The sequence below is a fragment of the Rousettus aegyptiacus genome, unplaced genomic scaffold (assembly GCF_014176215.1).
Source record: "Rousettus aegyptiacus isolate mRouAeg1 unplaced genomic scaffold, mRouAeg1.p scaffold_m13_p_1, whole genome shotgun sequence".
Classification (NCBI taxonomy): Eukaryota; Metazoa; Chordata; class Mammalia; order Chiroptera; family Pteropodidae; genus Rousettus; species Rousettus aegyptiacus.
Genome location: NW_023416284.1, coordinates 71,935,812 through 71,945,179, shown reverse-complemented (window position 1 = coordinate 71,945,179; position 9,368 = coordinate 71,935,812).

Here is a 9,368-nt window from a genome sequence, read left to right as displayed (position 1 = left end):
AGGTGCATATTAGAACATCAAACGAATGGCATATTGTCTTAAAAGTGTATATGTTATATTAATTATGGAATGGATGGTTTATCGATCTATTGGTCTTACTATTTCTGAAATCTATGATATGCTTTTATTAACTCCATTAATTTTCAAAAATTATAAGCAGTGGAAAGCTGTCATAACAGATTCTATCATGCTTTCTATTTTATAATAACTATCACCTATTTAGAACCATCATGGTCTCAAATTTTAATTCCCTTTAATTTTCCCAAGAAAAATAGATACCAGCTTAACCCTAGAGAGAGAGATTATTGTAGCCCACAATGTTATCTTGGATCAGTAAATTTCTCAGCTATTTAATTCAGTCAGTGCATCAATGATTATATTATATTAAAGGACATGTTCTATATTTAACTTTTCAGATTTATGCAAGCTCACTTTTGTTCTCAAGGAGACATATATTGATTGCTGAACTTTAAAATGAAACATTATTTGACTTATCAATTAAAAATAGGTCAGACAGTTCTGGGAAAATCTTGTCAAAAATAGTTGTACTTAGGAAAGCCAGAAGGCTGTAGCTTTCTTCGAGTATTTCCTGATCTAAATAATATAAATATTAGCAGTTGTAGAGAGGGGGAGGTTTTTAATAATGCTAAAACATATTTCTAAAAATAAAATTTAATATCTAATAAAGAAAGGAGAGTAATTATAACGTTTACATTGTTCAGGCAGGCTAGCTGTCTTTGCAGAATTAGAAAAAGCAATGCATCCGAGGTCTAAAGAGCTGCCTAAGTTCTTTACTTACCAGCAAAGTGATCTTGAAACCCTCTACCCTGGTAAATGTGAATTGATGGTACCCAACATAGTTGCTCTGTTTATCTCTCGGACTGTACTAGCTAAATGAATTCATTGATATGAGAGCATTTTAGAAATTCTAGAGTATTAAGCAGATGGAAATTATACTAAGGGAATATATACAATATTAATTTGGAAATTGATCTCAATTGTCTCATATTAAGTGATTCTTCCAAAAGAGGTCAAAGTTGTACCTCATGATGTTATCCTTATTCTGTTCCAATCAAATAACAACTAAACTTGCTGTACAACAAGGGCGGCAAAAAAATAACATTGAAAGACGAAGATTGCCCAGATAGGGGAAGGAAGAGGAGACGAGGAGATTATGGAATACGTCTCTCTCTCAGGGGAATTATATTTAGTTCCTTCCTCACTCCTGTCAAATAGTGTTCTTCTTAATTCTCTCTGGGGCTTGAAAGCGTTCATTAAGATGGCAGCCTGAGGCTTGGAGGGGCAGAGGTGAAAAGGAACCAAAAAATAAATAAATGCATTTTCATGCTTACTTTTGTCCTCTCTTCTCCTTCGAGAGTTCCAGGCTGTTTCCATGGAAATTCTAACTTGTTTTGCTTAAGCACTTGGCACAGCAGAGGCTTCATTTTGGGTATTTGTTCTAAGTTGAATTTTAGAAGTTCAATAATTTTTAAGCTAAGTCATTAAAATTGCCCACTTTGAAATCCCAGTCATAAATCAAAATGAAAAATCACACAATACATGTATTAGCACTTAGAAATTTTAGATAAGAAAAATGATACAGTTTGATAACTTTGGTGTCATAAGTAAGTTTTGTCTATTGAACAGTATTTGGTCGTTCTTGACCAACTTCTTCAGAAAGAAGTCTCTTTCTCTCCAGTCACTTTTCTCCTAGAAGATGAATGCCGTGTTTTTTTTTTTTTTTTTTTGGTCGTTGTTTTGTTTTGTTTACATCTAAGGTGCTACCACTAAGCTATTCATATACTTTGAGTTGGAGAGTGTGTATTGTTTTCTGCTTTGCCACTATTTAGAGTTGATTCTGATTACATTACAACAGATCGAGTGCCAATAGTTATCTCTGTTCCTTTAATAGCTCAGATAATATGTTTATAAAAGGGTAAATATCTGAAACTGACTTCCAAAAATGAGTTTTAAATTCAAAAACATAGTATTGCCAAGTAGAAAGTTGTGTTTTAGCTCTATTTTTAAACTATGTTCATCTAACGATCTCAACCGAGTATGAACTTGTTTCCTTTCTACTCCGATTCCTAGCTCTGCCACCTGTACTGCAGGTGCCTCAGATGAGGTGAAAGATACAGCAGATGCCTTTGGAGAGTCTTGGGGTATGCATTTCCACTCTGCATTTGCTTCTCGAATTTTGAAATTTGAGAAAATAGGGTTATGAAAGAAGGTAAAACAAAATCATGGAGAAAAGAGGCACTAAGGTCAAAAGCATCTTTTAAAAATAGGCAAAAGAGGATGAGCTGATGGAGTGGGAGTCACATGAGCCAGATTATGTGAAGCAAGGGCTTGCCACCAAGGGGGCCACGGAAAGAAGACAGGGAGAGGTGGCTTGCTAGGTTGCAGAAGACCTCATCTGGGGATAAGCAGTGGGAAGAATTATTTAAAAGACAGTAATTAGATATGTGGTTTTCTTCTGTTTTCTAGTGAAATAAAAGACAACAGCTGAGTTTTTGAACTTGCAGAGGTTTAATCACCTTTAAAAAATTGAGTATATCTTTTGTAATTTATAACATTTGGAAACACACCATCATGGTTCCTCTGGTAGAATTAGATAGAACTTCATCATGGACCTTGGGCATTCTTTTGTCTATCATCATTTCCCATTTTAAGCAGACAAGTGAGTCAGAAGAGAGAAGGGAAAGATTACAAAAAATATATTTACATCATTATCCAGTATACTTTTCTTCGACATTATTAAAATGTCATTTGTAGCAGAGAAACACCAGCTCTTAACATCAGTATTTGAATGCGCTCTACTGCTTCTGTCTTGACACTGGGAAAATCCTGTTGATGGGCCTTTGAGAAAAAAAAAGGAAAGTTTGAGAAGGGATGCAAGGGAAGAAGCCTATACTACTAATCGATTACCATGTACCAACTTCTTGTATTTAATCTTCATAAGAACACGAGGTAAGTAACAGTGTTCCCACTTTTCAGACCAAGAAAAGAGTACAAAGGCAGTAAACAGCCTGCCCAAAGTCAGGAAGTCATAGCATCGGGCAGAATCAGGATTTCAAGATGGGAAGGCCTGAAACCAAATCTAGTATGCACATCACCTCACCATACTGCTCTTTTCTAGTGAACCCCATGAGCTTCCTTTGGGGTTCTTTAGAACCTTAGAACTTGGTTCCCTGTTCCTAGTCTCCCATTAAATGTGAGCAGGTGACCACTGAAGTAGTGGAGGAAAAATTTCTGCAGATAGGTATGACTTACTGAGAAGAAAGGAGATGTAAAGAAGCCTCTGGTGGTGCCCGGAACAAATTTGATTCATCCCAGTCACAGTTGAATCCACTATTGTGACTTTCGGCCTGACATCTAACCGTACTTTCTGTACCTGCTTATCACTAGGATACCATATTAAAAAATTTTTTTCTAATACCAATTTTCCACACTATGCCTACTTCTTCAATAATATTTCAAAACACTTCGTATGCTCTGTCATTGACCATATTTGGCAAAGTGCTTGACATAAATCAATGCCTGATGAAAAAATAATGTGTTTGGATAGTATATAGGGCAAATGTGAAGTTAAGGCAAGTGTCTAAAGTCCCATGAGAGCTCAGAGGAGAATTTAAGTATAAAACATCACCTCACAGAACCTTTGGTGCTTTCACTGAAGTCCTCGCTTTCACTATTAAAGAAACATTCCATGTCAGAAATCTATATTAGAAAAGGAATATTGGTAATAATCAACATCAAATTGATGTTGGCATATTTCTTTGGTGTGCACAAAACCACTTATCTCTCAATGTTCCGCTCCATATTACTATCAGTTGCTTCTTTACTTTAAATGTCTAGATTTTTGGCTTCCATTAATGGGCATCCATTTATGCTAGATACTGCACACGTTATTTTAAATACAACCTCGCGGTAAGCTTGGTGTTATCTTCATTTAACAGAAAGGCTAGAGAATTTTCCCAAAGTCACAAATGAGGTGATAGAACTGTGAGTTGAAACCCAGGTCTGGCTGATGCCAAAGACTAACGGCCACTGTTATTTTAGCAACATCCTTCTATGCCACAAGAAACTTTCAGAAATTCTAATCGACATGCCTTAATCAACATGCCTTCAGTTCTACAGACTCTGGGGTCAAACCAAATCTAAGGACCCTGAGACAAGTTATATACATGATTAAAACCCTTCATAAAAATCCTGTAGCTTAAAGGTCTCCATGCTCATCTTAATTTAATTTCTATAGTCAACATTTGTTTAGTTATAGTTCTAAGGATTATAATGACTGTTTAATCACCTTGACCTCTATCCATTTGTGCTTTTATGGGGAAAAAATATTATGCTAATAGCATAATTTGTTATTATAAACTATTATAAAATTGAATGAGTATATCTCAGTTTGTGTCAACGGATGTCAAATATAAGCTTTTAATGAACATTGCCAATTTTAATAGCAACATTGGATTTAAATGTAGAATGTAGCTTTAAAGGTATATGGTTCAAGTCATCTGCCATTAGTAGCTTGACTGCCTCAATAAAAACTGAGAGGAGATTATGGAAAAAAAGGAGAACTTGGATAAGTAATGTCAGAAACGGGAGCCGTAGAAGCCTGGGAATGGCTGAGTGAGAGGTATGCAGTGTGCTCACTTGGAAAGAGTTAGAAAAGTGAAACTGACTGGTAAAAGAAGTCACTGTGCTTGTCCCCTAACCACATGTGTTGAACATCTTCATGTCCCAGCACACCGAGAATCTTGATAATTCACACTTTCGTAACAGCTGCATTTCTTATCATCTTTGGCATATTTCTTCAGCATACACAAAGCCTCTTATCTCTCAAACAGTTTCTCCCTGGACTGCTGTCTCTTTCAGCTGCTTAGAAGCCATGTCCCTTAAATCTCCCAGCTGTCTTTCTTACCTCTCAGCCCTTGCTTCCTTTATCTGTATATATTTTTTTAATCTTTCCCAGCTGCCACTTTTGGCACAGTGGCTGTCTTTCGGCTCTCTCAGAATGAGACATTTCAGCACGCTGATGTGGGGAAGGAACATAACCATTATAACAATGTAGTTTCAAAATTAGCTTTGGAATCTATCAAGAAAAAATTTCATCTCAGCTTTCATACAACCTGCTCTCCATGAATCAAGCAGTTCATTTCTGAAAGAATTAGACACCCCAGAGACTTGCACAAAGAAATATGAGAGAGAACCACAGGACATTTACTTGTCCAAACTAAGAGATTTCTGCCCTTAGAAATGCAGATTCTCTACATCCACGCCTTGCTGAGTTTATGTAACCCCTCTCAGTTGGATAACATGTTAACTGGCATCCCATTATGTACAGAAATGTAAATGCTATAACCTGAGATGAAATTTCATTTCATTTTGGAAACTATTTGTCTTCACTCACCTGCTTTCAGTAACTCTAGTGGATCCTAAGCTTCTGTAATCATGTGATTGTCGCTCCTCAGGGGAATTCTTATAAGAGAATTTTATCAAAAGTGGTTCTGTGAGGTCACCAGATTTTCTTAACATGACGGATTCTGAGTAATTAAGAGAAGTAGTACAATCTTAGTTTGAGAGGGAATTTTTAAAAACTATGTAATGAGTGCTTGAGGACCTCTACGAAAGAGAGGGACAATTTTCAGAATGCCACGCTTCTAGGCACAACTAGGAGTTCCTGGCTTGGCAATTCTCACTCTTTTATTCTCACTCACAAAAATGCTCAAGAAGTACAGATTTCTTAAGTAATATCCTACTTCCCTTTGGCATTGGTCAATATTGTTCTCTTTCATATTAACCCAAGAAATTGGAACAAATTTGTTAAAATATCTTTGTGTTCCTGTTATGCTATTAAGATTATTATCCCAAAGAATAATATCAACCAGTATTGAAGGTAAATACCTTGAATTTACAGAAATATATACCTACTACATCTTGAAGTAAGTGGGAACTTTTTATATACTTAAGTTTATATTATTAGGGTGAGGAGAAAATCAACAGGCAAGGTCTATCCTAGCTGGATTTACTCATTTTGACTGCCTTCTCAGTCAGAATCAATTACTGCATCTGAATGTATTCTGTAGAAATCTGCATTGATTATAGCCTGCCAGAAAGACCAGTTACACACACACACACACACACACACACACACACACGCGCGCGCGCGCGCAAACACACACACACGCTCAATCTCCAAGATACAAAGGGCAAACTCTTTATAGCTATTACTAATTAGATAACAGGTTGAATCCTTATAGAAATAGTTTGTGTTAGAAGAATAGAAGCTTTATAACTGTAAATGATAAATTGGTGTCATATCTGAGATCTTGCAATCCCAAAAATTTGTAATCTAACTCAGCTTAGTATTTCAAAGCACCAGGGCAGACAAAGAATGTAGCCAGTAGATTCTACAAATTACAATTTAAAATTAAAGTTGGAATTATTTTTCATTTCTAGAGCCTGTTTTTGTTTTGTTTTGTTTTGTTTTGTTTTGTTTTGTTTGCCATACTAGTTTTCTAAACTGTTCTATTACAATGATATCAACACCAAAATATAATCTTTATTGGGCATTCCTGGGTATTTCCTATGAATAAGGTATGTTAAATACATGTTTATGGGATTTTGATTCTTTGTAATATTCAGTATATGGCAGCTAACATTTTCTTGAAAGTAAATGACTTTTAAAATCTCTGATAAAATAAGGGAGGAGTAACTAAAATGGTGGGAACTAGTTTCTTAAAATTAAAATTTTCACTCTTTTATAGATCAATTATCTTACGATTATTCCAGAAGAATTATTTGCAATGGTAATCATAAAAATTTAATCATTTTCATGATTTCAGTTATGCCAGGTTAGATATATACCTAGTATGTGCTTACAGCTTTTTCAGAACAGAAGAGATGTCAGTTAATACAGACATGAATCCAAGCTGCATAAAGACTGTATAAAGACTGCAGGTACGTGCAAATGCAACAAAGAATGAGGCAAAGGATTCTCTAAGGGTGGCCAAATGAAAAATAATGTGCACTATCATGTGAAAAAGTGTAAATTTTAACAAAGAGAAACATTGAACTATTTAACCATTTTAGTGTCTATAAAATAGACCACCCCAAAACTTAGTGATACAAAATCAAAAAGATCATTTTTGTTTATACTTGCTGCCTATAGGTCAGAAATTCAGAAAGGGCACAGTGGAGACAGATCTTCTCAGCTCTACAGCATCTGCTCTACCATCAGCATATATGATTAGAAGAGTCGAAGTGACTGGAATGCCTGGTGGCCCCAACAGCTGAGTCCTGGAGGATCACTTCCAAGATGGTGTCTCCGGTATGGCAGTCTTAGGGTTGCCTGTCTTCTTATGCAACAGCTTGTAAAGTTATGTAGCATCTCTTCTGCCACATGCTATAGATTCCAAGTGAGTCATTAAGGCCAACCAGACTTAGTAAGAGGGGACTTAGATCCCATCTCTTGTTGGAAGGAATAAAAAGCATTTGGTGCTATCTTTTAAACTGCCACATAACAAGGCTTTTTTTCAATACACATTCATTTACTTTTAATGCTTTTCTTTATCCCAACATCTAATTTGTAAAAAATAAATTATCTTTCTCTTACTATGGCTGTATTTGCTCATTTTCGAAATGTAGGAATTGGTGTGTTGAGTTATGACTGGCAAAGCTCCAGGTTATAGCTATGTAAGAGGTTACTTCCAACATATTACTGACTAGTTTTAATAAGAAAATAGAAAGTCAGATGTCAATAGGATATTTTAAATAGATAGTAGATATAATTTATCACTCAAATTTTCAGGAGACTGACACTTTTCTACACTTGATAACCCACTTCCCAGGTGTTAGAATATGAGTCCAGATTCCTAGGGTTGGGATATGCACTGAAAGAAAACAGCCAGATCTAAGGAGCATGGAATGAATCATGACAATAAAGGGCAAGAAATCACATCCAAAAGAATCCATCAGGCTAAATAATGAGAAGGACACTGGACTAGGAGGCCAAAGGCTGCAAGCTCAATCCATGCCTGCCAATAATCATCATTACATGCATAGATAGTGCCTTTACTGCTTTGTCTTCAGTTTCCTCATTGTTAAGGGTTTGGCTAGGCAACCCCAGGAGTGCCTTCATTCCAGTAATAATAACATGATTCACCTCAAGTCCCTCCTATTATGCTCCTAACAGATCTGATTTTAAAGCACGTATGAGAAGATAGGGGAAAAAAGAAATATTTCACTGGCAACTTACTTTATCTTCTGGCACTTTGCCTATTTTGGTGCACTTTTATGAGTAATAAAATGCCTAACTTAAAAGTAGAAAGATATGAGAAAGAGCTTGATGAGTAGGTACTTTAGTACAAATAGGTTACAACTAAAATACTCAGTTCACAGAGAGCTTGTTGGTCAACATGAGAGACATCCGGTAATTATGTCTGTCTAGGGCAATAACAATTGCCAGTGTTCCCCTACTTTCTCTATTCACCTAGCTAAGAAAAGGTGATCTTCCTTTGAGATGTAGCTTGATTGACAGCCACCCTTACATTTCTTCGGGTAAGCATGCACATGGGCCACCATGAGGGGACATCTGTGCCTTCTGAAATGAAGCTAAAGAGCTATGTCATATTTGTCTAAAGTGACAGGGGCTTTGCCTAACACTGAGATCCATAAATAATCCATGGCCCTGTGGAGAAAGAACCCTATTAATAAGAAATGTTGCTCTTTGTAGAAGACAGAGCCAACCAATGATGCCCTTATTCCAGGGAAACAGAATATGCTCAGAGTGATGCAGCACTTGCTGAACTTTCCAATTACGTCACCAGATAGCTTAGATCAGAAGCAATTTTAGACGATACATTCAACATACGACTCTCCTTTTAGCTAGACTAATTTGTTAAGGTCAAAGTCTGGTCAGAAATACACTTGACCAATTTGTCAATTATTCTTAAATGAGAGACAGACAGAGACAGACAGAGACAGAGAGACAGAGAGAGACAAAGAGACAGAGACAGAGATGCTTAACCAGAGGTTTGCTTGCTTATTTTTCTTTGACACTGGTCAAGGGCACTGAGTTATTTTGAAGCCTTAGGCTTTATATCAGATCACTGTTTAAATATAAAAATGTTATCTGGATGGTTTTAGATCCAATACTGAAGGCTGAAAATCAACAGAATTCACAATTCTGTTTTTTATTCCACATAAAGCTCACAATCTTCTAGGTCTGTCTAGTTCTTTTTTATGGTAACATTTAATTATTAATCCTTCCTTACTTTAAAGGTCTAATTTAAGAGTGCATTAATAGATTGCTCACTAGGGACTTTGCCAAAATCATGGCAGGATAAGGTCATTAGTATATG